This window comes from Prionailurus bengalensis, chromosome F2 (genome assembly GCF_016509475.1).
Source record: "Prionailurus bengalensis isolate Pbe53 chromosome F2, Fcat_Pben_1.1_paternal_pri, whole genome shotgun sequence".
Taxonomy (NCBI): domain Eukaryota; kingdom Metazoa; phylum Chordata; class Mammalia; order Carnivora; family Felidae; genus Prionailurus; species Prionailurus bengalensis.
The window spans coordinates 73204127-73218405 of NC_057353.1; positions in this window are offsets into that span (position 1 = coordinate 73204127).

The following is a 14279-nucleotide window of genomic DNA, read 5'->3' on the forward strand; positions in this document are numbered from 1 at the left end:
GGGTTCTGGGTAATGTCCTCCGGCCTTCTCATCTGCCCTTGGGTCACTGAAGAAATTCATGCCATCTTTCTGAGTTACATTCAGTTATTTCTATCCCCTTCTCAGAACTCAGAGGGCCTGGGTGGCTCAGTCGGTTAAGGGTCCGACTTCGGCTCAGGTCACGATCTCATGGTTTGTGGGTTCAAGCCCTGCCTTGGGCCCTGGGCTGACAGCTCAGAGCCTGGAACTGCTTCATATTCTGTCTTCCTCTCTCTCTCTGCCCCTGCCCCACTTGCATTCTGTTTGCCTGTCTGTCTGTCTCTCTCTCAGAAATAAATAAACATTAAAAAAAAAAAAAAAGCAACTTGGGCAGGGTCCATGTATAAGTGATCCTCAAAGTGTGCTTTGAGTGTCCTTCTCAGACCGGTAGCATCAGCACCACCTGGAACTTTGTAGAAATGCAAATACACAGTCCCCCACCTGGGCCACCCGCATCACAAACTGGATGTGAGGGTCCGTCTGTGTTTTTTTTTTGTTAATATGAAATTTATTGTCAAATTGCTTTCCATACAACACCCAGTTCTCATTCCAACATTGAGAAACAGAAAGCAGAAACAATTGTTCATCTTATTGAAGACTTCTCATCCCCATTGTTGGTTCCCATCAGAACTCTGCAGAGAATGCCCTGAAAATTGCCATCATCTGCAAGTACTGAGCTACTCATCATGCGCCTTTCTTCTTAGAAGAAGGCCTGATCATTTACCGAACTGAGAAGATAGAGGCTGTCCAAACGAACACCTTCTGGGTCTTTCTTGTCCATTCCAGTAGTTCTCAATTTCAGCACCAGATAGAATGTACTTCCCTAGGCACTGCTGACTAGACTTTCCATGATATACTCAAGTGTCTCCCTCCTCATTGCTTACCACTTATCCACTTATATGTATATCCCGGCCATGCACAAGGACAAGTAGTTTCCTGGTTTAAAGACAAAAACGTATCTGGGCACCTGGGTGGCTCAGTTGGTTAAGCGTCTGACTTCAGCTCAGGTCATGATCTCAGGGTTCATAAGTTCAAGCCCCACGTTGGGGCTTGTGCTGACAACTCGGAGCCTAGAGCCTGCTTCGGATTCTGTGTCTCCCTCTCCCTGCCCCTCCCCAGCTTGCACTCTGTCTCTCTTTCTCTCTCAAAAATAAGTAAAACCATTAAAAACACCTTTAAAAAAAAAAGACAAAAAGCATCATCTCATGGAAAAAATATCTTTCCTAGCTGCACTTCAATGTACACACCCCCCCCCCACACACACACAAACACGTGTACGTGCACACACAGAGCTTCTTGGCTCATGGCTGAAACTCAAAATATGTTTGTTGAATCAAGTAATAGGAAAGGTGCAAGTTAGAGTTCCCAGAAAAGAATTCAACTTTACCTAACTTAAGGTAAGAAGGGATATTTTGGGGGGAAAAGAAATCTATTTGATATCACACATTTGATGGAAATGTTGGATCATCAAGTCTTGGAAAAGACGGCTATCTAGACCAATCTGTAGGTTTTAGAGGCAGCAACCACAAGGCAGTATCTGAAGGGAAATGCTGTTAGCCAACCAGTTCAAACCATTCCCCATCATCTTGTCATTGCTTCAGATTTAAATTTGTGAGAGAGGGTCTAAACTGGCTGAATTTGGTTCATATATAACATCCAAGCCATATGAGTTGTCTCAGTGTGGGTTTCTCCAATAGCAGATGCCGAGTCAAAGACTTGGGTGCTTTTAGTATATTTGGGAGCTGGTGCCAGTAACTAAACACAGGAGAGAAAGTAGCCATAGTGAGACAGGGAAAAGAGAAAGACCCCATGAAGAACCACATAGAACAACTTCTGAATTATCCCTTTGGAGGTTTGGAAGCAGAAAAATTTATTCCCAGACTCCCAGTCTCCATTATTTCAGAACTTGCCCAGTGCATTTATATCCCATGCTTCTGGTTTGCTCTGGTTTGCAAACAAGTGAGCTCCCATGGTTGGAAACTAGAAAGAGCCATAGGGATGTGGGGCAGGGGGCCATCAATAGAATCTTCTACAAGAGGGCAGCCCACCTCCTTTTAAGAATCCCATTGAGACTACATGAATTAACCAGGATTAGCTCTTCACAAGAAAATCAAGATGCTGCTGCTGGGTGACGGGGAGTGGATTGTGGGCAGACAAGATTATTACATACACGCCTCAGAGAAGGTAATCAATAGATAAAAGAGGTTCAGGAAAATGTGCTTAGAGAAGCCAACAGGGTGGAAGATTTTATCAATTAAGGGAAAATCATAGAGAAGTTTATGCAAGAAGGGGGTTTCTTCTCACCAAATGCATTGTCTTGACCCAAGAAAGCAGCCCGTCTTCCTGGTCTCTCTTCATCAAGAATCCAATGTGAATAGAAGCTATACTGAATTACCGTGACCATTGCATAATCCAAAGATAATTTATGTGAATTTAACCAACCATTATTGCCATGTGTTTGCTTAGATCTCCTTGGTGCTGTTTTCAGGTGAATAATTGCTAATTTAATTCTTGTCTAGAGAATGACATTACACTCAAATTCCTGTGTGAGAGAAAAAAGGTGCTAATGACTAGACAGACTTGAGTTTCCATGGCAACATATTGCTCTCAAGGATCAAGTGGAATATTAAAATAGTGTTTCGTTGGGTGGCCCAGGTTTATTTTTAATATATTGCATATGTAATATATAACACATCAGTAACGTGGTGCATGAATTAATGTTTCTGATACACACTCCAGAGCAGTGAGAACATCTTTTAAGTCATTTCACTTTGTGAAGAACTTCTCCCAAAGCTGTAACTATATTGTTTAGTATCTATTTGTATTCCTTTACCTCTATGTAGCTGAGTATATATACATCAGTTATGGATATCTTCCCTGCACCTTGAAAACCAGAAAAGGCCTGAGAAACGAGTAACAGTGCTCTCTGAGCATATGAATATCTGCCATTGAAATATTCTCTGGGCCTAACATTCAAACTCTGGGGTCTGGCATCTCACTATTCTCTCCCTTATATCCAAAAAGAGTTATTCAAATATCTTTAAGAATGTTCTTTTCTTTTCCTCCTCTAAGCCTTTGATTAAGCTGTACCCTCTTCCTGGAAGATTCTTCCATTCCGACTTCGCTTATTGAGTCTACTCCTTCTTCAAAGGCCAGTTGAAACGTTCCATTCTCTGTTCTTCTTCAAAGACCTGATGAGGAATCACTGACCCTCTTGTTGCATTATCCAAAACTTCATTTCTGCACCTTTGATGGCCTTCTTAGGTGGATCTATTGTTCCCAATGTTAGACAATGTTAGAGATGCTTCCCAAACATTTGATCTCATAGTCTGAGTCTTTCCTTTCACCTTTAACGAATAACATTGAAGTCAGACAGACCTACTGTGAATCCTATTTTCTCTTCTGATTAGTACCTACGTGTCCTGGAGAAAGAGATATAACCTTCCTAAGCCTCCATTTTCTCACCTATAAAAAGGGGTTAATAAAATTTCCTGTTTTATAGAGTTGTAAAGATAAAATGAAATGCTAACGGATGACGACGACGATGACGATGATGATGATGGTGAAGACAATGAAGGAGATAACATAACTACACTTGTTGAGATGTACTTGAATATCCAAACAAAATTTAGAGTGTATAAGTGGTCAATACAGTAAAGGTCCACATGACTTGAAAGAGCAGTGAGCAGTACATCAATGCCCTGACAGAGGGAATGCATCTCCTGAAATCCATTGAATATTTTTGAATCGTTTGCATTTGCTGACCTCTAGGGGAAAAGGTGACTACAGTGGGTGCTTAAAGTCCTGTAGTGATGCCCCGATCTACCAAAATTATTTCCTAGCTTAGAACATAGGCATGACCTGACTCCTGCTAGTATCTCAAGAATGTCCTTTCTGTCGTTTTCCCAGATTGTACAGATGTCTCTCCCTTCTATATTTTTATGCTTACAATGTTCTTTTCCTGGATTCCTTTTCTTTATCTTCTTCACCATTTATCGACTAATGTTTCTCAAGATTTAGCTCAAGGGTTGCGATTCTCTTCCCTTGGCAAAGTTTCTTGGACCTACCCTCCTCCAAGGCTTGGTAAAAAGTCAGTCCCATTCTATTCCTATAGCTCCCTGGGTATATCTGTCATTACATGTTTTTTTTTCCCTCGGGCTTTAATTGACATAAGTTACTTAACCTCCCATGCAAGCAAATCAGAATTACTTCTTTATCTCTGCGGCGTCAACATTTAGCATCCTAGCTCGCATTTAATATGAACTCAATAACAAACAAGTACAGAAATGGATGTAGTAGTCATTAGTGTTATCTGACAGATTTTCTTCAGGAAATGTTCACTTCCATTCCCTCACCTTAAAGGGAGAAATGTACTTCTTTCCTCAGTTATTGTAGGTTTGGCGATAGAACTTACCTAGGGTATTAGCGGTGATGGCACAATATGGGGAAGGAACTTGTGTGATCTGGCTCTTACCTTGCATTCCTGCCTTCTGCCTGAAAAAAGACAGCTTGGTAATCATTAGTTCCAAAGAGAAAGAAAAACAGAGCAGATCTATACCCAACCAGTAACTTAAAGCCAACCCCCATCATACCCTGCCTAGATCAATCAAGCCCCACCTGACCTATGGACACATCGATGTGAAATAAATTCCTATTGTTGAACGTCACTGAATTTTGGGTTAGTTGGTTAGGCAGAATTATTGTGGATATTATGAACCGAGAAGAAAGTCAGTAGCTAAAAGTGTAGCACTGCCACAATGAAAACCCAAACTATGTGAAGTGGGCTTTGGAACTGAGTAACAGGGAAGAAGGCTGGGAAAATGTCGACTTACGTTATGTAGGGAAACCAGCAGGTAAAACTATCACTTGTGGTAACTGGAAGAAAGGAAAACGTATCTGATTTATGTTAGTACTAGCCAAATAAATTCCAGACAAAAATGTTGATTCTGTGGACTGACTTGCTAGCTACATTTGAATAGGTGTTACAAGAAAGATAATTTCTGAAAAGCATAAGCTAGATTGCTAACAAAATTTAAAGAGAAAGTAGATGGGAAGTGAATGGTTAGAAATTAATTTTTTTTTTTTTTGTGCCAAATACAGCCATAGAACAAAGGACTGGACATTGTTTCACAGTCTACAAAGACCAACTCAAGGTGTGGCTGCCTGTTTTTTGTTAAATCCTCTTGAGGAATTAGTGTGGTGATCAGTAGATCCTTTTAGCTGGGTAAAGAGAAGGAGAGAGAGAGAGAGAGAGGTAGAAAGAGAGAGAGACAGAGAGAGAGAGAGAGAGAGAGAGAAAAGAGAAAGGAAGGAGAAGGGGTAGGAGGAGAGGAAAAAAGTCTCAGAATCGTACAAGAAGGTTTTAGCACATGGACTTCTGTGAGGTCAAACATATAGAAAATCCACAAAGGTTTTGAGAAAGTTATCTTAGAAAACACACACACACACACACACACACACACACACACACTGGACTAAAAGAGACAGAGACTGTCGTGGCGCCTGGGTGGCTCAGTCGGTTGAGCGTCTGACTTCAGCTCAGGTCATGATCTCGCAGTTCATGGGTTCAAGCCCCATGTTGGGCTCTGAGCTGACAGCTCAGAGCCTGGAGCCTGCTTCGGATTCTGTGTCTCCTTCTCTCTCTGCCCCTCTCCCACTCACACTCTGTCCCTCAAAAATAAATAAACATTAAAAAACTACAAAAAAAAAAAAAGAGAGACAGATACTGTTAAAGATGTAAAAATACCTCTTCTCCAGTTTCTACAGGGAGGGAGGAAGCTGAGAAATCGGCTCAGAAACCAAAGCATGCACCCTTCAATAGATTCTTCAGAAGTGGCCGAGAAGGAAAATCTCCCACAAAGTAGAATTGTGAGCAGTGTAGGACAAGGGACTGAGGAGCCACTTTGAGAAAGCAGAACAAAGACCTAACAAAAGAATATTTTTTTTACAAGCTAATGTTTTCTCAGCAAGATTTCAGAATTGCCAAAAGCCATATAATACCACATACCTCTTGAATTTTTCCCCCTTCAAAAGTGTTTACTGTGATTATCCTGTACATGTTTCAATATTCTATGTTGGGTGTGAGAAGGCAAATAACTTGTCTTTTTTTTTTTGCATTAGTCACTGTATAAAGAGAAGGTAAAATTGGACTGAATGTAGATATGCATTTCTGAACTTGACTACTGATGTCTTGATTGGAGACGTGTGAGATCTTAGGGTGAAGTCAGTGCATTTTGTAGGTGAGAGAGGTGTGACTATTTATGATTTTGGTAGCTGTCCTTTGGTACGCTTCTACCTTTATGCAGGGTATGCTTTTCCTTATGCAGGACCAAAGTACTCACTCCCCTGCTGTTGGGACTGTTGCCTGATGATGGCTAAAGCTGAGGCTTTTCTAAGGAATTACCATTGGCCTCAGGAAGCTGCCTCACCATGTACACATTCACCCTCCATTGAGATACCCTTTGTTGATTCAGCTGGGGACAACCCTGAAGGACTATCTAGGTGAGGTCTCTGTTGAACTGCATCACAATTTATCCTGCTTCCTTCATTCCCACCGGTGTTGTTCTGGAAGGAAATGCCAATAAATGTCTTGTAATGACATATCTTTCTTATAGCCAGTTTCCAGGAAACGTAACCCAAAGAGTTGGAGCCAGAAGGGGTCTAAGAAAGTAGAATCTAAAATGAGATCTGGGATCTAGATCGCTATCAGCTGCCTAACAATGAGGACCCAGTCGGTGGTGATCGATGAAGTGTGGGTCACCTAGCATGTTGTGGCAGTGCAACTTTAAAAGCTTTTACAAATGTTGTGTGGGATAGGAGAGCAGTGGGAAGGAATGCACACTATCTCAGGCACCTGGAGAGTTCAGTGAGAGTAATACCACTTAAGTGGAAAGAGGAGTGGGCTAAAGTATACCCACCCACACACACACACACACACACACACTCATGGGCAGTGGTGAATTGCTTGTCTGTTCACCAAGTGTTTGGATGGAGAAAGGTTGAATGATTAGGGATAAGAAGGCCTGAGGAACCAACATGTAGATGGACCTATGTGAGTGGGCACAAATAGAGAAAAATCTTTGTCTTACCTACGGATGCATATCAGAGAGTATCCATCATATGAGAAATTCTAAACAAACAAGTAGAGAGATAACTTGGTGAGTTGACATCAATCAACACAATGGGCATAGGGGCAGGAATGGAGGCCATGCTATGGCCCAACAGCAAAGCTACCTTTTCCTTTTGCCATGGCTCATTTAGCTACTAGTGCTGCCCATTGTCCAACTTGCCAGGAAGATACCAATACTGAGACACCACACACAACACCATGGCTCCAGGCGACCAGTCAACCACTTGGTCGCCAATCTGTTACATTGGCACCTTTTTCCCTGAAAAGGGAAGTGTGTAATTTTGACTTCAGCTTACACATAATCTGAGTTTGGCTTTTCTTTTTCTCCCTCAAGTGTCTCAGTCAGCACCGCTCTCTGAAGACTTACACAACATTTGATCCACTGCTGTGGGAGACCGCATAAAATATCACACCGGCCCAAAGAGCCACCTTTAAAACAAAGAAGGTGCAACGTAGGCACATGTGCCTCCTTGGTCTTCTCACACATTGCACTCCACCCAAGAGCTGCTGGCTGGAAGAATAACGGCATCACTGACAAGCTATTCTGGAGATAACCCCACACGGTGATGAAAGGGGCCGTTCTTTAGGAAGCAAACGCTAAACCAATAACCATTACGTAGTACTGTGTCCTCTGAAGGTAGATTTTATGTATATTCATAGACCAAACAGTGAAATACGAGTGCACAGTGCTTTGGTCAAAGCACTTTGGGAATTTGTGCTTCTAGTTCCGGCAACTCTGGGCTCCTTAAGACCCGCGACCCTCATTCTCATTGCATGAGGCAGGGGCACAGTAGGAGTCCCATTAGACCTTCAGCAATGGCTGCTGCTCAAAAACGACAGGCTCCTCTGCCAAGATACCACCAGGTAAAGAGTCGCCATCCTGGCAGAAGAAACTAATGCTGAAAACCAGGATGAAGCAGTGGTATTCTAGAAAAGGGGGTATGGAGAAACACATTTGTCTCCAAATTGATTCATCGATCTTTTTTTTTGCCCGACTTTGACTGTAAATGAAGAAGGCCAGCAGCCGTAGCTTGAGAAGGATATTATGATCATGAGCTCAGACCCTTCGTGGATAAAGCTCTGGGTCACAGCAGGTAAGTCACTTAGACCAGCAGAAGTACTAGCTGAGGTACTAGAAGTACTAGTAGAGTACTAGTACGGAATCCAGAAGGGGTAGTGAAGGAAAAAAATAAAATATGGCCGTTGCATCTTCTAGACCAGCTGTGGCGGTGAGAGCTGTAGGTCATCCTGTTAAATTTCTTCTGGAAGTTTCCCCAGGAAGGAATAAAGATAGGCCAAAAATTTCAAGGACCTCTTCCCAGTTGAGTGAACTTACTGGGAGCAAATGGTTGTGAACGGTGAGAGGGGTGGGGAGCGGTTGCTGTTCTGCGCTGCCCGGAGTTCCCAGGCAGGACTGAGGCACGCATTTCTGCCAGTTCTTGCAATTTCCTCTGCTTATAACTGACAGCCATGAACTTCTCTGGAAATTTCCTTCAGCCGAAAGAAATGACCTCACCCACATATCCATCACCTGCCCATGGGACAGCTGTAATCTAAATGGTTGGTCAATTCTGGGGTTCAAAGGCCAAGCTTCCATGTTTCAACTGGGAGCATTCCAGCCTGTAGAGCTCTTCATCGATGGGTTGAGGAATTTCTGGAACTTCATCACCGCTCTCCTCTTGCTGTCCAATCCTGCCTCTCACCTCTTTCAAGGGAACTGTCCCCACAACACTGAGAGCACTCCCAACCAACTATTCACATGCATATCCATGTATCAGACATTTTGTTAATAGAAATGAGGGCAACAGTTGTAGATTATGCTTTTCAGCAAAAACTCACACCTTTCCCGATACTTGGAAGGAGTAGACAGACACCTTTGCTCTACTGGGTGTGGCCAAGTGTCTTGCTTTGGCCAACAAGATGTTCATGAGCATCACAAAAGCAAAGGATTAAAATGTGCTTATATATTTGGGCTCTCCCTCTTTTCTATGGCTTGCAAATCCAAGAAGCATTCGAGATACATGCAATAGGCAGAGACCCAACCGAGAACTTGGAACAAAGCCTAGGTAAGACTCGCTTAGAGTAGCCAAACCCCAGGGGATCTACAGGTACGAAAGCAAAAAGTAATAAGCAAGAAAATAATTATTGTGTCCCTTCAAGTGCTGCGGTGATTTGCTAAACAACGTTATCTTGTATAGAGCTGACTAATACACTCAATACTTCCCATTTTCTTCCATACTGTGCACATACCAAGATAGATCTTGGTGCCATCAGGGTGAGTGGAATAATGAGAGGAGTTTAGGCCTTTTTACAGTGGTTCATGTAATGGTTCATGTAATGTTCTCGATTTTTTAAGAGAGACTATTGTACATGTTTCAATTGCTTTTCAAGTCTTTGGATGCCAAACTTGCACTTTGTCATCATGGAATACCATTCAGAAATGCAAGGACCACAAAACACCTCTATTTCATTGGAGTTATATTTGCACTGCATCCAATTCAGCTCAAGAAACACCATTAAGTTGCTTTTATGGGCAAGTCACAGTTGTGGGGGTGGGTATATAAAGAAAATATGGATCTTGTCCATCAGGCCACCAAGTGGGGTGATGTTGTTTGAGAAAAGCTAATGACAAACAGACAATTGTAGTATCTATAATGACGGCAGGAAGCACAGGAAACCGTAGGAGCAGAGAGCATGGGTGCACAATGGAGATCGTGTGTGGGTGGGGTGAGTGTGGGTGTTGTTCAGAAGTGCCTAGCATGGTGTTCAGTCAAACCAGTGAACAATCTAAATGTCATTTAGGGGGTGCCTGGGTGGCTCAAGTCGGTAAAGGGTCCAACTTCAGCTCAGGTCATGATCTCACAGCTCGTGGGTTCGAGCCCCGCTTCGGGCTCTGTGCTGATGGCTCAGAGCTGGAGCCTGCTTTGGATTCGGACCCTGTGTCTCCCTCTCTCTCTCTCTCTCTCTGCCCCTCCCCCAGCTTGCACTCTGACTCTCTCTCTCTCAAAAATAAACATTAAAAAAATTAAAACAAAAATAAATGTCATTGAGGATACGGAAAGGGAGACATCACTTATATGGCTCATCTGGGGGAGGTCAGAGGGAGGTTTGTGGACTTAACTTGCTCTCAGAGAAACCTTAGACATAAAGGAAGGTTTAGTTCATTCTCTGCTTGTTCCAGCCAAGGAAATTAGGACACGTCTCTCATCCAAAGGGATTCCGCAATCCAATGACAGAGAGAAGCCAGCTGGGCAGGTGCATGAGGTTATATAGCACAGCCTGTATTACTAAGCCAGACTCTGGAAAACATCCGACGGAAGTGTGATTTTCCACTATGGGCTGAGGGGCAGTTGGTGCGCTGTGGCTAAGTATGTGTGTGAATGGATTTGCTCTCTGGGATACTTTCTGGGGAAACTCTTCAAAATAACTCTACCGCACTTTTAAACTCTGTGTAAAGTGAAACCAGACTCTTTTTTACCATCTGGGGCTCACATTTCTGTGGCTGATCATATGCTTCTTGAAGAAGAGCGAAAGTTTTAGCACCTTGAGCTGCCAGAATTTCATGAGGACACTGCCTACAGGGGAGGGAATGGAGACACTCTGCTGATCTGTGAAGGGAGTATTTTCTTCACCTCTTTTCTCATTATATAACAGACGAATAAAGGTTCAGAGAGGTCAGACCCCTCCCCTACAGTGTTAAGTGTTGGTGTTTGGGTTCGAATCCTGGGGTCTAGGTTCAGGATGTCACTTTATCTCAATAACTTCCTTGAATTTAAGCCAAATAAATGTTCAGCCTTAGAATATTTTCTTTTTTAATCAGTAGAGCTGCTGGTCTACTTCTTAGCTGTCTGGTACAAAAGACTAACTTACGTACTCAGTGATGATGTGGGCTCTCTCACTATGACATGGAATAACTCCATTGCCCACTACGTTTACAAAATCGTGGACACATCTGCAGGCATGTGAAGCGTGTTGCATTTTGGTAAAACCCATTGAACGTGCGCGCGCCTGTCTGTGTGTCTGTTTGCCTGAATTCCCAAAACTGTATGCGTGAACGTTGACAATGTTTACCTTGGCAGGCGGGCGATTTTTACCTCTGTTTTTATTTTTTCTGTTTTGAACGGTCCATTCTTTCTGGAACCACGCCTATGTTTCCCTTTTCCAGGCAGATTAAGACGATAAACTAATTTCCATTTTGGAGAGAGCAATCTCTTGAACACCTTTGGTCCTTTGAGAGTCGGGATTTCAGTATTACAGGAAGAACCTGGGATTAGGTGAAAACTAGCAAAGTTGCTTGAAATGAAACAAAGGCTGAGTGAGGTTCCCACAAACCCCCTAATAAATCTGTCGCGTCCACCTATGGCCAGGCGTGATTTATGATTGACCCTGGTCTCTGCCACCACAGTCAGTTGCACGTGGATAGCCTCTTACAGCCTACAAGGTCCTTTTCTCCGATCTTTTCTTTCAACCAAAGCACCGTCTGGATAAAAAACAAGTCCAGGCAGGCACACCTGGGTAACTCAGTGGGTTAGGCGTCCGACTTCGGCTCAGGTCAGGATCTCATGGTTCATGAGTTCGAGCCCCGCATCGGGCTCTGTGCTAATATCTCAGAGCCTGGAGCCCGCTTCGGATTCTGCGTCTCCCTCTCTCTCTGCCCCTCCTCCACTCACTCCGTGTGTGTCTCTCTCTCTCAAAAATAAATAAACATTAAAAAAAAAAAAAAGTTTTAAGAACAAGTCCAGGCATTGTTTTTTCCATATTCCTGTCATGGAAGTGAGATTCAGAGACATTAAGTGACTTGCCAAGTCACACGTTGGGTTGAGCGACGGGGTGGTGGGAAGCGTTGAGACAGGATCAGTAAACGTTGCGTATCTTCCTAACTGCTGTCTTTGCAATTTGTTTTCTTTCCTCCCACTTCCCTTAGGAGAATTAGATAGTCTCTCCTCTAAGAAATATTGCACATGCCTCTCACCCTAATAAAGTGCTTGTTTACTTGCGTCTTCTGGAGGGGAGACGGCATTTTAATTCCGTGGTACTTATCTCAGTCCCCGACATGCCGCAAGTGCTCAACAAATGCTTGTTGAGTGACTATGTGTCTTGTACTCTGGAGGCCCGAGGTGCAGTTTGAAAGAGATCTAAAGAGAGAACAGGGCCCTTCCACTGACATTGCGGAGCTCCAGGAGGTGGGGCGTGAAGGTGGGGCTCTGACCCCCTACATAATTTCTAAAAACAGCCACTCCAGCCTCTGTCTTGATGTGCTCCAACCGGCTCATGTCAGCTCACGAGAACCGATCGCCAAAATTATGGACAAGTTTGCGAGCCAGTTAAGCTCGTGTTAGCAGCTTGCAATTGGCCGCGGTGTTACAGCATGGAAATTGGCAAGAGATACGTGTCAGGATTTTTTTTTTTTAAGTTTATTTATTTTTGAGAGAGACAAAGAGAGAACGAGTGGGGGAGGGGCAGGGAGCGAGGGAGACAGAGAATCCCAAGCAGGCTCCCCACTGTCGGCGCAGAGCCTGATGTGGGGCTCGAACCCACAAAACCCTGAGATCACGACCTGAGCTGAAACCAAGAGTCGGGCGCTCGACCGACTGAGCCAGCCAGGTGTCCCTAAATTTTTTAAAGTTTCTTTGTTTATTTTGAGAGAGAGAGAGAGAGAGAGAGAGAGAGGCAGAGAGAATGAATGAGTAGGGAAGCGGCAAAGCAGGCTTCACGCAGTCAGTGTGGAACCCGACACTGGGCTCGAACTCACCAGTCAGGATTTTAAAAAATTCCTGACCTGAGGACTTCGGTGTTCTGCTTGTCTGCTGCTGCTGGTCACACCTCTCTCCACCCACCTCAGCCCACATAGCAGACTGAGATCCTTATGTCTTTACACAGGATGGGAGACACACACGGTGGGGGGGGGGGCATTGCGATGGGAGGTTGGGGGGGGGGTAAGTGACTTGCTCCGCTTTTACTCAGTGACTGAAAGCGGAGAAAGGATTTGAACCCTGCCTTTCAATTGTGCCAATGCCTTTTCTTCAACGCAGCCATGTCAAGAGGCCTTAGATATTTTTCAGGTAAAGGTCAACGCCGTCACCTGCTTAAGTGGATGTGACCGTCTGGAGCGCAGAGAGGCACGTTTCCATCTTCAGCAAATAATCACAGCACATTACGGTCCATACAGCCTATACCTCAGAGGCAACAACAGCGGCCACGAAGATAATGATAAGCGGTAACTCATTGCTTATTCTCTGCCAGACCCTGTTCTAAGGATGTGACGTGATTATCTCATTTAATCCTCCCCTGTGGGTGAGCTATCGTTATCATCCCCATTTAAAAAAAATTTTTTTTTCAACGTTTATTTATTTTTGGGACAGAGAGAGACAGAGCATGAACGGGGGAGGGGCAGAGAGAGAGGGAGACACAGAATCGGAAACAAGCTCCAGGCTCTGAGCCGTCAGCCCAGAGCCCGACGCGGGGCTCGAACTCACGGACCGCGAGATCGTGACCTGGCTGAAGTCGGACGCTTAACCGACTGCGCCACCCAGGCGCCCCTATCATCCCCATTTTAGAGACAAGGAAACTGAGGTACAAGGAAGACAAAGGCCAAAGAAAGAAAGGCTGAGGCTGCATCTTCTCCCGCCATACCACACTGCCAAATAAAACGGAAATTCCTGTTTGGTAAATAAAGGAATTGACATAGAAATAGACAAAGCGAGCGCTTGAACTCCCAGAGCTGGAAGTGACAGAGATGGGGTTTAACCCAGGACTACCTGACTTCAGAGGAGGGGTTTTCTTAATACTATCGATCATGGAGTTGGTGATGGCGGTGATGCGGAAAATCACGTCACTGCTCTGGTAATAAGGCCCCTGAGGCGGACACGTTCATTCAGAGAGGACGAACTGGAGATTATTAATTTCCTTCCCCGGACAGAAAGTCAGGTTATACAGTCAAGCGCCATAAAACCAGTTGAATCAGAGACCATAGTAGAACTGGGGGTCTCCCCGTACAACCTTGGACCCTCTTCCACTACTTTTCCATAGGCTGTTCTCTCAGGAGGATACGGGGCACAACCACTTGGATTACTGTTCTGCTCAATATCATTTCCTGGCCGTCAACTGCGGAAGACTTAGGAGTCCTGAATTT